This window comes from Macaca thibetana, chromosome 10, assembly GCF_024542745.1.
Source record: "Macaca thibetana thibetana isolate TM-01 chromosome 10, ASM2454274v1, whole genome shotgun sequence".
Classification (NCBI taxonomy): domain Eukaryota; kingdom Metazoa; phylum Chordata; class Mammalia; order Primates; family Cercopithecidae; genus Macaca; species Macaca thibetana.
In genome coordinates, this window is record NC_065587.1 from 5,672,572 (window position 1) to 5,689,508 (window position 16,937).

Here is a 16,937-nt window from a genome sequence, read left to right on the forward strand (position 1 = left end):
GTTCAGTAAATAAATATCCAGACATGTCAGTTTACCTACTTGACCTAATTCCAAACGAGTCCATGGTGATGTGATCCTGCCTTTCTTTCTGCTGTTAGAGGTCTATGCCAGGAGCCAGCTTTGTCTCCGTTTTGCCACAGTGATCAAGTCATAAATGTCTCAGATCATTCAAGTCCAGTTTAACCTAGTAAAGAAAATTGCAAGATAATATTGCTGTATTCTAGCTGTGTTCTGGCCTGCATTTTAGGTAGGCTTAAACCTTGACCTGGAGTCATTCTTGTTACGATTTACCAGAAAACACCCAACAGGAAGCTTACAGAACTACACTTTGCTCCTACTGATAAGAAATGAAAACAGGAAATGTTCTGTTTTCTGCCTGGCAGTGGGGCTTTGGAGTTAATCTCCTGGCCATATCACTTCCCAGCTTGACAGCCTTGGACAAACTGAACTCTGAGCTCAGTTTCTTCATCTGTAAAGTGAGGGTATATTATGTACTTTCATTTGGTTGTAGAGATTAAATGTGAACACTTAGGTAAAGCACACAGTATGGGCTGAGTAAATGGACTGTTAAATAAGATAGTATCAGTTGTTTTTAAGTTCCTTGGAGCTTTCCTAAACACCTCAAAAGATTTTCATTTTTTTCTAAAGCTAATATTTTTCTAATTCTTGTTTTAAAATATTTTACAGTAAAATTTTTGGCCAGGCGTAGTGGCTCACACCTGTAATCCCAACACTTTGGGAGACCAAGGCAGGAGGATTGCTTGAGCCCAGGAGTTGGGAGACCAGCCTGAGCAACATAATGAGACCTCGTCTCGTCAAAAAACTATGGAAAATTTTTGAAAAACAGGCCAGGCACGGTGGCTCACGCCTGTAATCCCAGCACTTTGGGAGGCCAACATGGTCAGATCGCTTGACCCCAGTAGTTTGAGACCTACCTTGGCAACGTGGCAAAACCCCATCTCTACAAAAACTATAAAAATTAGCTGGGCATGGTGGCATGTGGTAGTTCCAGCTACTTGGGAGGGCTGACGTGGGAGAATTGCTTAACCCGGAGAGGTCGAGGCTGTAGTGAGCTGTAATTGCACCACTGCACTCCAGCCTGGGTGACAGAGCAAGACCTTGTCTCAACATAAATAAAATATTTGTGAAATGGTAATTCAGTTCCATTTTTTTTCTTTACTGATCAGAAATATAACTTTCACCCCCACTGAGGCTTAAAGGAACAAAAATACAAAAGTGTAGCGGACATTCAGAGATTTCGGCTTCCAGACCGTCACTAATATTGAACTGAGTTCCTGTAATTCTGGCTAAAAGCAAAGAGCTGTGTTTTAGCCAGAGCAGTTTTATTATGAGTTAGATTTATGATTTCCAGTAGGCTTTTGGGAATGTTGCCCAGAGGTCAGGGACTCCCTGTGCCCATTCATAGATTCTAGACTGAATCTCTTTCAGTATGAACACATTTGGCTCTGCAACAGACTTCTTAAACTGGGATTCAGCTGGATTGCCCTGAGGCTTTGGGCAGAGCACATGACTTATTTTGTCCTAGAAATTCCAATCTACTGGACACTCAGAAACTTTCACAACTTGTATTTTTCATATTTTTTCATATTTTAGGCTTCAGTACAGAAAGATTAAAACTAATGGCTAAGTTTTCTAATGCTGTTATTTATTTTTTCTTGAGGCTTTATGGACACTAAAAAAGTAACAATATATAGTATGTTAAAAAAAGATACCTTGAATTGTAAAAGCATATGTTTTTTTCTGAGAACAAAATTAGCCAATTAAATAATAAAACCATCAAGAGACATCACCAGCTAATCACGACAGAGGCAAAAATTGCTCTGCATTCCGAGGAGGGAGGAATCAGTGCAAGCAGAAGTGATTAATCATCCACATGTTGGAGCTGAATGACCTCCTAGGATGGTTTTATGGAGGTGGAGAGGTGGGGGAGGGTGCTGATGAAATCACTGGGAAAGCTCCTTTTTCTTACTATTTTTCTTCAGTCCCTTTATAGCCACAACTGCTTAAAGAAACCAGATGGCCCCAGGATGGTGCCAGAGCTTCTTGACCCCTTATCAGATACCAGAGGAAGATAAGACTGCAGAGTGGAACAGGATAGGCAACCTCTAGTTGGCTTCAGATCATTATCATTATCCCCTCCCCTAAAAGAAAGTCTCCACCATTTTGTGTACATGTGATGCATGAAGATGTATGTTTATGAATCGTGCGTGCACATTTAGAGTCTCACTTTGCACATGCTAACATTCTTCTCCTGTCCCACACCTAGTCCTAGAAACTCCATGCCTTCTAGTGTTTGGGGAGAAGGGGCATTTAGAGTGAGAGCTCCTTCCCTGGCCAGCGACTAAAACCTGGTTACTGTTTACGGTTGGATGTCCTCTGTTTAAATCGATACAAAGTGGGGAAAGAGCTGAGTTTACCAGTGGCGACTGGAAGACCCTCTCTTTGAGACTTGTATCAAACCAGGCCTCAGTCTGCCTGGACCTGCTCTGTCATTGCTTTCACTATGTTGACCTGCTTGCTGTTTTACCCTTTGTGTCTGGCCCTCCATTATACTTAGCCTTCTTTCCTCCTGTCCATCCCCACCCTCTTTCACATACTTTTTCTCCAGTTTTGTGACTTTAGCAGACCTTTTTGGCTGGCCCCCAGCACATCCTATGGCCTGGCAGCAGGTGGTTTCTGCCTGGAGGGCTGAGCCATGGAAAGATTTCAAGATGTGTATTTTGTAAGGCAAAGCCTGTATTCATAGACTGTGAAGGACCTGGTTGGGGAAATGAGAAAAAATGGATGGGAAAAAAGTAGTAAGCAATTTTACTGTGTGAGATATTAGTGGGCCAGATAACGCGAAGCAGTGCTTGATTAAATGCCAAATGAAGTTCCAGTGGTAGCTGAGAGAAGCGAGGGGAGAGATCATTTCAGACTGGGGCCTGTGTTAGTCTGCTTGTGCTGTTGTAGCCATGTAGCACACACTGAGTGGTTTAAACTAAAGATTGATTTCCTTACCGTCCTGGAGTCTGGATATCCAAGATCAAGGTGTCAGCAGGGTTGGTTTCTTCTGAGGACTCTCCTCAGCTTATAGATGGTCACTTTCTCCTTGTGTCTTCATGGTCTTCCCTCTCTATTTTGTCTGTGTCTCTAATCCCTTACACAAACACCAGTCAGGCTGGGCACGGTGGCTCACGCCTGTAATCCCAGCACTTTGGGAGGCTGAGACAGGAGGATCACTTGAGGTCAGGAGTTTGAGACCAGCCAGACCAATATGGTAAAACCCCATCTCTACTAAAAATACAAAAATTAGCCAGGAGTGGTAGCTTGCGCCTGTGGTCCCAGCTACTTGGGAGGCTAAGGCAGGAGAATGGCTTGAACCTGGGGAGGGTGAGGTTGCAGTGAGCTGAGATCACACCTCTGCACTGCAGCCTGGGCAACAAGCAAGACTCCATCTCAAAAACAAATAAGGCTGGATGCAGTGGCTCACGCCTGTAATCCCAACACTGGGAGGCTGAGGTGGGCAGATCACTTGAGGTTAGGAGTTCGAGGCCAGCCTGGCCAACACAGTGAAACTCCATCTCTACTAAAAATACAAAAATTAGCTGGGCATGGTGGTGCACGTCCGTAGTCCCAGCTACGTGGAAGGCTGAGGCAGGAGAATCGCTTGAACCCAGGAGGCAGAGGTTGCAGTGAGCAGAGATTACGCCATTGCATTCCAGTCTGGGCGACAAGAGCGAAACTCCGTCTCAAAGACAAACAAAAAAACACCAATCTCTGGATTTCTAACTGCCTCATTTTAATTTAGTTACTTCCGAGGCCCTTTCTCCAAATATAGTCACATTTTGAGGTGCTGGGGGTTAGGGCTTCAACATAAGAATTCGAGGGAAACAAAACTGAGCCCACAGCAGGGTAATAGGAAAGGCTTTACCAAGTAAAAGCTGGGATTGGAAATACCCCACTTCTGTGGTTAAAAAATGTACCTTTGACATTTCTGAAATCGGTATATTTCTGACATTCAGGGTACAGTTTAAAAAGGCATATTGCCCTGGTTTTACCATTAATGGCTGAAAGGATGGACAGTACAGACGTTCACTGGGAAAGAGGTCTCAGTGTTAGATGCATAGGCTTCTTGGGGCAGGGGCAAGAGTTTTCTCTAAGTTGTCTATCCGAATTGAATCTGCCTTGCCTGAGCCGCTCCTTTCAGACTTTCTTCCCTCTCCCCAGCCATCAGGGACTTTCAGTCTTCATCCCCAAGTCCTCTTTCTGCCTCTGCCTCAGAACCTAGTTAACTGCTTCTATTCAGGGAAATCAGAGAGCAAGAGTCTGGGACTGGGATTCCTTTTCAGAGAATGCAGGAGTAGAAGGCAAACACATCTGACCTCTTGCTTATGTAACAGAAGAGTACAGGATGCTATGGACTGAATTGTGTTCCCCATGAATTCATATGTTGAAGCCCTAACTCCCAACGTGATTGAATTAGGAGTAAGAAAGTAATTAGGTTACATGATGTCATACAGCATGTGAAAACACAGCCAGAATGGCCATCTGCATACCACCAGGAAGTGACTTGCCAGCCTCCAGGACTGTGAGGAAATAAACTGTTGCTTAAGTCATCGGTCTATGGTATTTTGTTAAAGCAGTCCAAGCTAACTAATACACAGGGGTATGAGTCCCTCTGAAAATTGTCAGTGTTCCTTCAGTTCTCTTTGGGTCAACTTCAGTACGAGTTCATCCCTGCACTAACAATAGGTCTTAGGCCAGTCAAACTGTACCCCTGACACTGAGGATGGTTCCACTCATTTGCCATCCCCTAATTCAGGAGGTGGATGGATAGATAGATGAACAAAATTGGGATCCTTTTGAGAAGGAAGAGGAAGGGAATCAGTGCTGGGCACACATTTAGCAGTGTCCAGATGCCCATAGGTGATATGACCATCATATGATCTTAGGTGGCATTAACTGTATACTATTTAGAAGGAGGGAAATGACCTCTTTCTATTCCCAGCAGTTGAGACCAAACTTGTAGTAGGCACAAGGAGAGGCAGCGAAGAGAGTAGAGGCTAAGCCTGCAGGGCCCTGGAGATTGGCTGCTTGCATTTTAATACTGTCTTTCACATCCTAGCATTGTGACTTTGAGCAGGATACCTCTATGTCTCCTTGTCTCCAAAATGGAGACTAATAATAGTAACCTATCTAACGGGATTACTGAAGATTCAAGTAATACAACTGAAATGCTTTAAACACAGCCTGGCACATAAGTACTGAATAAAAATTGGTGTTTATAATTAGTCTGCTCTGGGAAACATTCTTTAAAGAAGCATATAGACTAAGTGCCACAGATTTAGAGAATGTGACTGAAAAGGGAAGGGGACAAGCCATGTCATCGAACTGAAGGCTGAAGGAGCCAGGGATGTTAAGACCAGAAATGAGAAAACAGGATATAAAGCATTTGACACATCTGGAAAAGTCTCATATTGTTTGTTGTCTGTTATATGTGTTTTGTATGACTCAGAAGTAGATAAGACTAACAGTCCTAGAAGGAATGTGGAAGACAATGAGATGGAGAGGAGAGTGTGGTTTCATAGTCATAAAGACCCAGATCTGAATTCCAGTTCTGTCACTGATGAGTTCTGTGCCCTTGGAGACTTTACTTACATTCATGGAACCTCAGTTTATTTGTCTGTCTGTAAAATGGAAATACTGACTTCTACTGCTGTTTGGTTGAGAGGTGATGGGCATGGTGCATAGCGAAGCAGAAAGGTACTACCAGATGAGTTTACTGTCTGTGATCCGGTCCTCAATTTTGCAGGTCTAAACTTTTGTAATTACCCAAAGATGAGGTTGGCGGCAGACCGACACTAATACCTCTTCAGGGTTGTAGTGGGTTGAATAGTTAGTGGCCCTCAAAAGATATGTCAGCATCCTAGCCCACTCAACTGGTGAATGTAACCTTATTTGGGAAAAGGGTCTTTATAGATGTAATTAAGGACCTTGAGATGAGATGATCCTGGATTTTCCAGGTGGACACTAAATGCAGGGACAGGTGTTCTTAAGGGAGGAGGGGCAGGCGGCCATGGGAAGACAGCAAGAGAATGGAGGTATGCAGCCATAAGCCAAGGAACACGTGGAGCCACCAGACACTGGAAGAAGCGAGAAAAGATTCTCCCCTAGAGCCTTTGGAGGGAGTGAGGCCCTGCTGGAGTTTCAACTTTTAGCCTCCAGAGCTGTGAGAGAATAAATTTCTCTTGTTTGAAGCCACCAAGTTTGTGGTAATTGTTAGAGCAGCCTCAGTAGCCACTAGATAAAGTCTAGTTGATTAGGGAAATCTATCTGGCTTAACTAATGGTAAAAACAAATTTAAGAAAATAATTCCTTTGGGAGGCCAAGGCAGGAGGATTGCTTGAGGCCAGATGTTTGAGACCAGCTTAGGCAACTAAGCAAAACCCCATCTCTACAAAATTTTAAAAAATTAGCTGGATATGGTAGCACATGCCTGTAGTCCTAGCTACTAGGAAGGCTAAGGCCGGAAGATTGCCTGAGACCAGGAGTTGGAGGCTGCTGTGAGCTATGATCGCACCAATGACTCCAGCTTGAGCAATGCAGCAAGACTGTGTTGCTCAAAAAAAGAATAGTAAGTAATCAAAAGAAGGTGTTGTTAATAAAAACCAGATAAGCTGGGCTTGGAAAAGAATATTTTGCCATATGATTCCATCCCGGTCCAGGTGAAAGAGATGAGGAACCTAGAAACGAAACATTTTGGTTACTATTGAAGTGTTCTGTTCAGTGGGTCATGGACGTTTCATCATTACGCTACTTCCTGGTCTGAGTGAAATCTCTTCAAGACTGTTTCTTTCTTTGCTGCAGTTCAGCATTTATCAAAAAATAGCCAATGGAATGCCAGTGCTGAGAAATGCTCTGAAGTAGGTTAAATAGGCTCAGAATGTCGTTTCTCCCCCGTCTTGGAGCTTCACAAGCACATCATCATAGGAGCCAAGAAGTTAAGACCTAAAGCTGTTTAAGCTATTTAATATTTTCACAAATTTATTTGAACCCAGGACCTTTATATAGCAAAATAATACCACATTAGAAACATTAGTAACTGGCCGGGCGCGGTGGCTCAAGCCTGTAATCCCAGCACTTTGGGAGGCCGAGACGGGCGGATCACGAGGTCAGGAGATCGAGACCATCCTGGCAAACACGGTGAAACCCCGTCTCTATTAAATACAAAAAAAAACTAGCCGGGCGAGGTGGCGGGCGCCTGTAGTCCCAGCTACTTGGGAGGCTGAGGCCGGAGAATGGCGTGAACCCGGGAGGCGGAGCTTGCAGTGAGCTGAGATCCGGCCACTGTACTCCAGCCTGGGTGACAGAGCGAGACTCCGTCTCAAAAAAAAACCAGCCTGGCCAACATGGCAAAACCCCATTTCTACTGAAAATACAAAAATTACCCGGGCATGGTGGCAGGCGCCTGTAATCCCAGCTGCTTGGGAGGCTGAAGCAGGAGAATCACTTGAACCCAGGAGGTAGAGGTTGCAGTGAGCTGAGATTGCTCCAGTGCATTTCAGCCTGGGCAACAGAGCAAGACTTCGTCTCCAAAAAAAAAAAAAAAAAAAAAAAAAGTCAAATTAATAAAATTCAAAATGATAAAATAATAATTTTTTTTAATACTTTACCCTATAGTAGTTTCCTTGCCTCTTCCGGCTTCTGGTGGCTGCCCCAGCATTCCTGAGCGTGTGGCTGCGAAACTCCAATCTCTGCCCCCACCTTCACATTACCCTCTCCGTGTCTCCTTACCTTCCTTTGCCTCTGTCTTGAAAAGATACTGTGATGGCATTTAGGACCCCCCCAGGTAATTCAGTGTGTTCTCATCTCCAGATCCTTGATCAAGTCACATTTGTAAAGACCTCTTTTTTCTCTTTTTTTTTTCTTTTTTATTTATTATTATTATTATAATACTTTTAAGTTCTAGGGTACATGTGCATAACGTGCAGGTTTGTTACATATGTATACTTGTGCCATGTCGGTGTGCCGCACCCATCAACTCGTCAGCACCCATCAACTCGTCATTTACATCAGGTATAATTCCCAATGCAATCCCTCCCCCCTCCCCCCTCCCCCCTCCCCATGATAGGCCCTGGTGTATGATGTTCCCCTTCCCGAGTCCAAGTGATCTCATTGTTCAGTTCCCACCTATGAGTGAGAACATGTGGTGTTTGGTTTTCTGTTCTTGTGTTAGTTTGCTGAGAATGATGGTTTCCAGCTGCATCCATGTCCCTACAAAGGACACAAACTCATCCTTTTTTATGGCTGCATAGTATTCCATGGTGTATATGTGCCACATTTTCTTAATCCAGTCTGTCACTGATGGACATTTGGGTTGATTCCAAGTCTTTGCTATTGTGAACAGTGCCGCAATAAACATACGTGTGCATGTGGTAAAGACCTCTTTTTTCAAATAAGGTAATATTTCCAAGTTCCTGGGATTAGGACTTGATATCTTTGGGTGGTCATTATTTAACCTATGACAATGGGCCTATCCCTGGGCCATGCCAGCCTGGGTGATAGAGCAAGACTCTGTCTCCAAAAAGAAAAAAGTGTTTAATTGCTGAAAAGCATGAAATGTTTCCTTTCCATCCCTGAGTTTCCTCATGTCATTTTTTCCACTGGAATGCCTTCTCCCTCTTCTCTGCTTGTTCAAATTCTACTTTGTCTTTCAAAGCCCATCTCACCTTCTCCCGTAAGTCTTCCCTGCGTGCTCCAGCTTTTGATCAACTCCTCCTCAGAATCCTGTGGCACCCCCGGTATCATTCTTCTGAGGCCTCTTCGTGTGCGTTGTCTTGGCATTTAAAGTAGGCGTTTGTGTGTATATGAACACATGAGTGTATGTACACATGTGTGATCTCATTTACATTTAAGATCCTCGAGCAGTGTTTTTCAGCTTTGGGCTCCTCTGGTCTCTAGGGATTATGAAGAGCTAGTAATGGCTTCATTACAGCTTATCACAGGGACATTGCTAGAGATGTAAAAATGAGTGAGACATGGTCCCTATTTACAGGAAATTCAGAGTGTGGGACGGGCTCCAGTCATAGAAACAGAATTTCAATACAGTATGCTGAGTGCTGTACTACAGACACGCACAGGATGCTGCTGTAGGTGTGTACGCTTCAGGAAGTCTACTTCAGAAAGTTTATCCCTGGTCACATGTTTACCCCACAACGGTTGTCACATTTTAATTAGAATGTCAGTTTCTCTCTTGGCTGGGATTTTTCATACTGAGTCTTTTTCAACTCAGTATGATCATTCTAGATGTTTCCTGCTGATGAAATTTGATTGACATTTTGTCTTTGATTTAAAAAAATTTAAAAAATGATGAAGTTGTAAGCTAATAAATGCAGTTTGGCAGACGAAATGTTTAAAAGCCTGGGAGTTCATTGGGTAAAAGTATAATAGTTGTGTAAAAGGAATCACTTCTCTAGAGGTCAGTGTTTTAAACTTAACTTGTGTTATGCATGTGGTAGTTGTTTGCTAAGAGTCTGGGTTGTGTCCCCCCAAAATTTATCTTTTCTTTTTTTTTTTTTTTTTTTTTTTTTTGAGACGGAGTCTCGCTCTGCCGCCCAGGCTGGAGTGCAGTGGCCAGATCTCAGCTCACTGCAAGCTCCGCCTCCCGGGTTCACGCCATTGTCCTGCCTCAGCCTCCCGCCTCAGCCTCCCTAGTAGCTGGGACTACAGGCGCCCGCCACCGCGCCCGGCTAGTTTTTTGTATTTTTTTTAGTAGAGACGGGGTTTCACCGTGTTAGCCAGGATGGTCTCGATCTCCCGACCTCGTGATCCGCCCATCTCGGCCTCCCAAAGTGCTGGGATTACAGGCTTGAGCCACCGCGCCCGGCCAAAATTTATCTTTTCAAGTCCTAATCCCTGTACCTCAGAATGGGACTGCATTTGGAGACAGGGTCCTTAAAGAGGTAATTAAATTAACATAAAGTCATTAGGGTGGGCTCTAATCCAGTATGAATGCTGTCTTCTTAAGAAGAGCAAATTTGGATGTAGATGCATGGACAGAGGGAAGACCACGTGAGGAGGCATCTGCAAGCCAAGGAGAGCCGCCTTAGAAGGAACCACCCTGCGGACACTTGAATCTCGGACTTCTGGCTGCCAGAACTGTGAGAAAAGAAATTTCTGTTATTTAACCACTCGGTCTATGGCAGTTTGCGATGACAGCCCTAGTAAACTAACACATTGTTTAATAAACGTTCTCTTATATATTGGCTCTCAGGGCCCTTCATAGACATCTTGCCCTGGGCCATTTACTCAGCCTTCTGTCCTGACAGTCCCTCATGCGCTCTATGCCCTCTGGCCTCTCAGTGTTCACCGAACACATCCTACCTTTGAATGCCTCTGAGTCCTTCCTGAGGATTCTCTCTGCCTGGATTGCTGTTTCTTCTCCTAGTTGGACTTCTTTGAAAACCTTAGTCAAATGTGTGCTCTGTGGAGCCTTCCAGAGCTTCCAGGCTGAGTTAGAATTTTTTTGTCATTGTATTTTCATGAAAGTCTCTCCTCATTAGACAATGTGCTCCTAAAGTGTAGGACTTAGGTCTGATTCATTTTTGTACCTCTAGAGCCAAACATGGTGTATTAGTTTGCTCAGACTGCCATTATTAACACAATATCACAGGCTGAGTAGTTTAAACAACAAACATTTATTTTCTTACAGTTCTGGATGCTGGAAGTCGCAGATCAAAGCCCAGCAGGGTTGGTTTCTAGTGAGGACTCTGTTCCTGGCTTGTAGAGAGCTGCCTTCTAGCTATGTTCTCACATGGTCTTTCCTCCGTGCATATATGAAGACAGAGGTCGGGCCGGCGGGAGGGGGAGAGGGCTCTCTGGTGTCTCTTCTTATAAGGACAGTAATCCCACATGTGGTCAAGCCCCTACCCTTATGACCTAATTTAACCTTAATTACTTCCTTATTGGTCCTGTCTCCAAACAAAGTCACACTGGGGATTAGGGCTTCAGTATATGAATTTTGTGGGGACACAGTTCAGCCTATAACACATGGTCAATCAGGATTTAAGCTGATTTGGAAAAAATTAAGTCTCAATTGTTAGTGAACACCAGTCTCCATCTTGATATGAGCTATCAACAAATAATTCTATTTGAATAAAAAGAATATTTTGAATAAAAGGTAGAATCAAATACTGACAACCATGACCACAAGTGGAATAAGATAATCTAGGATTATATATCTACATAATTATATATGCAGAATGCTTGCACCAAGTTGTGTTAGGCAAGGATATTACAATCACTCTCACTGGAATCTTCCAGAAGAACATACTACATTTCAGATGTCTATAATAGCAATAAGCCACTCAGTCTCTGACTCAGCTTAACTATTTTCATAATTGTTTTGAGCTTTAGGCTCAGATTTTTTTGCCAGCAAAACTCACACTTGACAAACACAGACTGCTGAATGCAAAACAAGTTTTAGTATTTACAATCGGATAAACTTGATATGAAAAGAACAACTTAAGAGCTTTTTATGAACACAGACTAGAGGATAAGCTACTGAGTAAAATTCTATATCATAGAGATTAATTAAATCCCAATTTAGATTTTATTTTAGGTTTGTTTTGTAGTAAAAAACCAACCTTATAAGATAGGAGTTTCAGGTGTGCAGTTAAGAAACCGAAATAATCTAAGTGAAATATTTAATATATATGGCCATGTATAGATGCTCCTCAGCTTACGATAAGGTTATGTCCCTCATCATAAGTTGAAACTATTATAAACCTAAAATGCATTTACTACACCTAACCTACTGAACTGCATAGCTTAGCCTAGCCTACCTAAAACTTGCTCAGAACATTTACATTGGCATACAATTGGGTAAAATCATTTAACACACAGCTTATTTTAAAATGCTGAATATCTCATGCAGTTGATTGAATACTGTACTGAAAGGGAAACAGAATGGTTGTGTAATTAGTCAAGGTATGGTGTCTACTGAATGGGTACTACTCTTGCATCCCTGTGAAGTTGAAAAACCTTAAGTCAATTCATTGTAAGTCAGGAACATTTCTACCAAGAATTTAGAGACCTTGAGTATATTAGGGTAAACTGGGTTGGCATCTACATAGATTCTAGGCAGAGATAAAATCCTGACAGCTGTATAGTTTCATGATTATGATTTTCAGGTGAAAAACACAGCCTGGGAGAAATGTAATGTTTGAGGATCTCAGAGATATGGTGCCTATAATTACTACACAAAAACACTGAAGAGGGCATTAGGGTTGGTATATTAGTTTTTATCTTCAAGTTTACCTTACTCTTCATCTATGTCACTGATGGATGTTTAAGATCCCTTAAATGATAATTTTGGAGAAAATGAATATGATCATTGTACAGTATATGAACCTCAATATTGTGGCCTAGAAGATATTATAAAACAAGATTGATTCTAACTGAAAAGCTTACACATTCTCTAAGCTCCAAATCAGATGTCGAGGGTGGGAGCACTTCTGGAACGGTGGAATAAAGGCCTGAGAATATCAACTCTTCCATAAAAGCAACAAGACCAAGATACATGAAATAAAAAGCGACAATCAAAGGGAGAAATGCAATACCCCCTTTTCAATAATAGACAAAACTACCAGGCAGACGATCAACAAGGAAATAGAAGACTTAACACTGTAGACAACTAGACCTGATAGACACTGAGAGAACATTCCACCCAAGAACATCAGAATACCTACTCTTCACAAGGGCCCATAAAACATTCTCAAAGATAGGCCATGTATTAGGCCATAAAACAAGCCTTATAAAGTTAAAAGGGTTGAAATCATACAAAGTATGCTCTCCATTCACAAGGGAATGAGTTAAGAAATTATTAACAGAAGGAAATTTGGGAAATTCACAGATACGGAAATTAAACAACATACTCATAAATAATGGTTAAAGAAAATCACAAGGGAAATTAGAAAATATTTGGAATGAATTAAAATGAAGACATAACACCAAAACTTATGGGAAGCAATAAATGCAGTGCTTAGAAGGAAATTTATATTAACAAGAGATCTCAGTCACAATGGCTCATGGCTATAATCCCAGGGACTTGCAAGGCTGAGGCAGGAGGATCACTTGAGCCCAGGAGTTGGAAGCTGCCATGAGCTGTGGTGGTCACACCATTGCACTCAAGTCTGGGCCACAGAGAGGGGCAAAAAAAAAAAAAAAAAAAAAAAAAAAAAAAAAAAAAAAAAAAAAAAAAAAAGTGAGGGCTCAGGCCAATAACCAAATCTAAAATCTTTTACCTTTTAAGAAAGTTAAAAAAAAGGGGGGGGGGAGGGTGGGGAAGTGGGGGCGGGAAGTAAAGCAAGCTAAAGCCAAAGCAAGCAGAAGAGTAAAAATAACACAGATTTTAGTGGAAATAGAGAATAGAAATAGAGAAAAATCAAAAGTTACTCCTTTGTTCTTTTCAAGCTTTTTAGTTAGACTGACCAAGAAAAAAAGACTCAAGTTACTAAAATCAGAAATGAAAGACAGGACATCACAAATGGCCTTAAGGAATAAGAAGGGCTACAAGGGAATATTATGAATAATTATATGCCAATAAATTATATAACCTAGATGAAATGGACAAATTCCTAGAAAGATAAAATTACCAAAACTTGAGAAGAATTAGAAAATCTGAATACATCTTTAACAAGTAAGGAGATTGGATTAGTAATGAAAAAAAACCCCAAAACCCACCCAACAAAGAAAAGCCCAGGACCAGATGGTGTCACTGGTGAATTCTACCCAATATTTAAAGAATTAACACCAACCTTCTCAAACTTCAAAAAAACAAGAGAAGAAAACACTTCCTAACTCATTCTATGAGACTAGTATTACCATGATACCAAAACCAGAAAAAGGCACTGCAGACCAGTATTCTTTATGAACATAGATGTGAAAATTCTCGAGAAAATACCAGCAATCTGAATTTAGCAGCATATTAAAAGAATTACAGGCCAGGCGCGGTGGCTCACGCCTGTAATCCCAGCACTTTGGGAGGCCGAGGCGGGTGGATCACGAAGTCAGGAGATGGAGACCATCCTGGCTAACATGGTGAAACCCCGTCTCTACTAAAAATACAAAAACTAGCCGGGCGTGGTGGCGGGCGCCTGTAGTCCCAGCTACTCAGGAGGCTGAGGCAGGAGAATGGCGTGAACCCAGAAGGTGGAGCTTGCAGTGAGTTGAGATCCCGCCACTACACTCCTGCCTGGGTGACAGAGCCAAGGAAAAAGAAAAAATAAAAAAGGAATTACAGGTATTTGTCACTTATGACGAGGATACCTTGTGAGAAATGCATCGTTAGGCAATTTTGTTGTGCAAATGTCATAGAATATACTTACACAAACCTAGCTGGTATAGCCTACTACACACCTAGGCTGTGTGGTATAGCCCATGCTCCTAGGTTACAAACCTGTACATGTTACTGCATTGAATACTGCAGGCAATTGTAACGCAGCGGCAAGTATTTGTGTATTTAAACACAGAAAAGGTACAGTAAAAGTAAGGTATTATCTCAAGTGAGCACCATCATATGTAATGCTGTTGTGCAGCGTGTGACTGTATATACCCTGATCAAGTGAGATGTGTCTTGAGAATGCAAGCGTACTTCAACATATAAAAATCAATGTCATATACCACATTAATAGAATAAAGTGGAAAAAACTATATGATTATCTCAATTGATGCAGAAAAAGCATTTGATGAAAAAAAAACTAACAGCTTTTCATGATAAAAACAGACAGCAAACTAGTAACAGAAGGGAATTTTGTCAACCTGATAAAAGGTCTGAAAAAGTCACAATGAACATTATGCTGAGTGTTTTCACCCTAAGATCAAGAACAAGACAAGGAAGGGCACTCTTGTTACTTCTCTGCAACACTGTACTGGAATTTGTAGCCAGGACAATTAGACAAGAAAAAGAAATAAAAGGCAAGATTTCAATGGGGGAAAGAATAGACTTTTCAACAAATGATGCTGGTACAACTGGATATCCACAGGAGAAACAATGAAGTTGAGCCCCCACCTCCCACCATATACAAAAATTAACTCAAATGAATCAACTAAATGTAAGAGCTAGAATCACAGACGTCTTAGAAGAAAACATAGGCATAAATCTTCATTGCCTTGAATTAGGTTATGATTGCTTACATATTTGTAACACCAAAAACACAAGCAATAAAAGAAAAAATTAATGAGACTTCATCAAAACTCAAAACTTTTGTACTTTGTAAGATGCCATCAAGAAAGTGAAAAGATAACCAAAAGAATGAGAGAAAATATTTGCAAATCATATATCTGATAAGGAATGAGATATATATATATACACACACACACACACACACATACATACATATATATATATGAGACATGTTGGGACCAGGAGTGGTGGCTCACACCTGTAGTCCCAACACTTTGGGAGGCTGAGGTGGGAGGATTACTTAAGGCAGGGAGTTTGAAACCAGGCTTGACAATGTAGTGAGACCCCATCTCTAAAAAACATAAAAAGTCAGCCCAGCTACTTGGGAGGCTGAGGCGGGAGGATCACTTGAGCCCAGGAGTTCGGGGCTGCAATGAGCTATGATTGTGCCACTGCACTCTAGCCTAGGTGACCAATTGAGAGCCCGTCTCTTTAAAAAAAAAAAAGTGTATAACTCAACAATAAAAACGACAAAAAGCCCAGTAAAAATGGGCAAACTACCTGAATAGACACTTCTTTTTTTTTTTTTTTTTTGAGACGGAGTCTCGCTGTGTCGCCCAGGCTGGCGTGCAGTGGCCGGATCTCAGCTCACTGCAAGCTCCGCCTCCCGGGTTTACGCCGTTCTCCTGCCTCAGCCTCCCGAGTAGCTGGGACTACAGGCGCCCGCCACCTCGCCCGGCTAGTTTTTTTGTATTTTTTAGTAGAGACGGGGTTTCACCGTGTTAGCCGGGATCGTCTCTCGATCTCCTGGCCTCGTGATCCGCCCGTCTCGGCCTCCCAAAGTGCTGGGATTACAGGCTTGAGCCACCGCGCCCGGCCGACACTTCTTTAAAGAAGATATACAAATGGCCAGTAAGCATATGAAAGATGTTGAACATCATCAGCAGGGAAATGCAAATCAAAACTACAAAGAGATATCACACCCACTACATGGATATAATAAAACACACAACAAGTGTTGATGAAGTAGAAAAATTAGAACCCTCATACATTGTTGGGGGTAATAAAAAATAGTGTAGCCACTTTGGGAGACAGTTTGGTAGCTCCTCAAAATGTTAAAAAACAGAGTTATGATATCACCCAGGAATGCCATGCCTAGGTATACACTCAAAAGAGTTCAAAACATGACCACAGAAAAACTTTTACACAAGTATTTACAGCATTATTCATAATTACCAGAAAGTAGAAATATATCCATAAATGAATGAGTGGATACATAAAATGTGGCATGTTCATACAATGGAATATTATTTGCAATAAGTAGAATGAAGTATTAATACATCCTGCAACTTGGATCTACCTTGAAAACATGCTAAGTGAAAGAACAGAAGACCAGTCACAGAAGACCACATATTGTATGACTTTGTTTACATGAAATAGCCATTATACAGAAAACCATGGAGATAGAAAGTGGAGTAGTGGTTGCTAAGGGCTGCAGGGAACAGGGAATGGGAAGCAATGGTTAATGAGTATGGATTTCTCTTTGGAGTGATAAAAATATAACATTTGATAGTGGTTGATGATTGCACAATTCTGTGAGTGCATTACAATCCACTAAATTGTACACTTCAAGGGGTGAATTTTATGGTTTGTGAATTATATCTCAACAAAGCTGTTATTAAGAAAAAAATATGATGGGACTCGAAGGCAGATTAAGGAAATATGTATTCTTTGTAATTTTCCAACATGC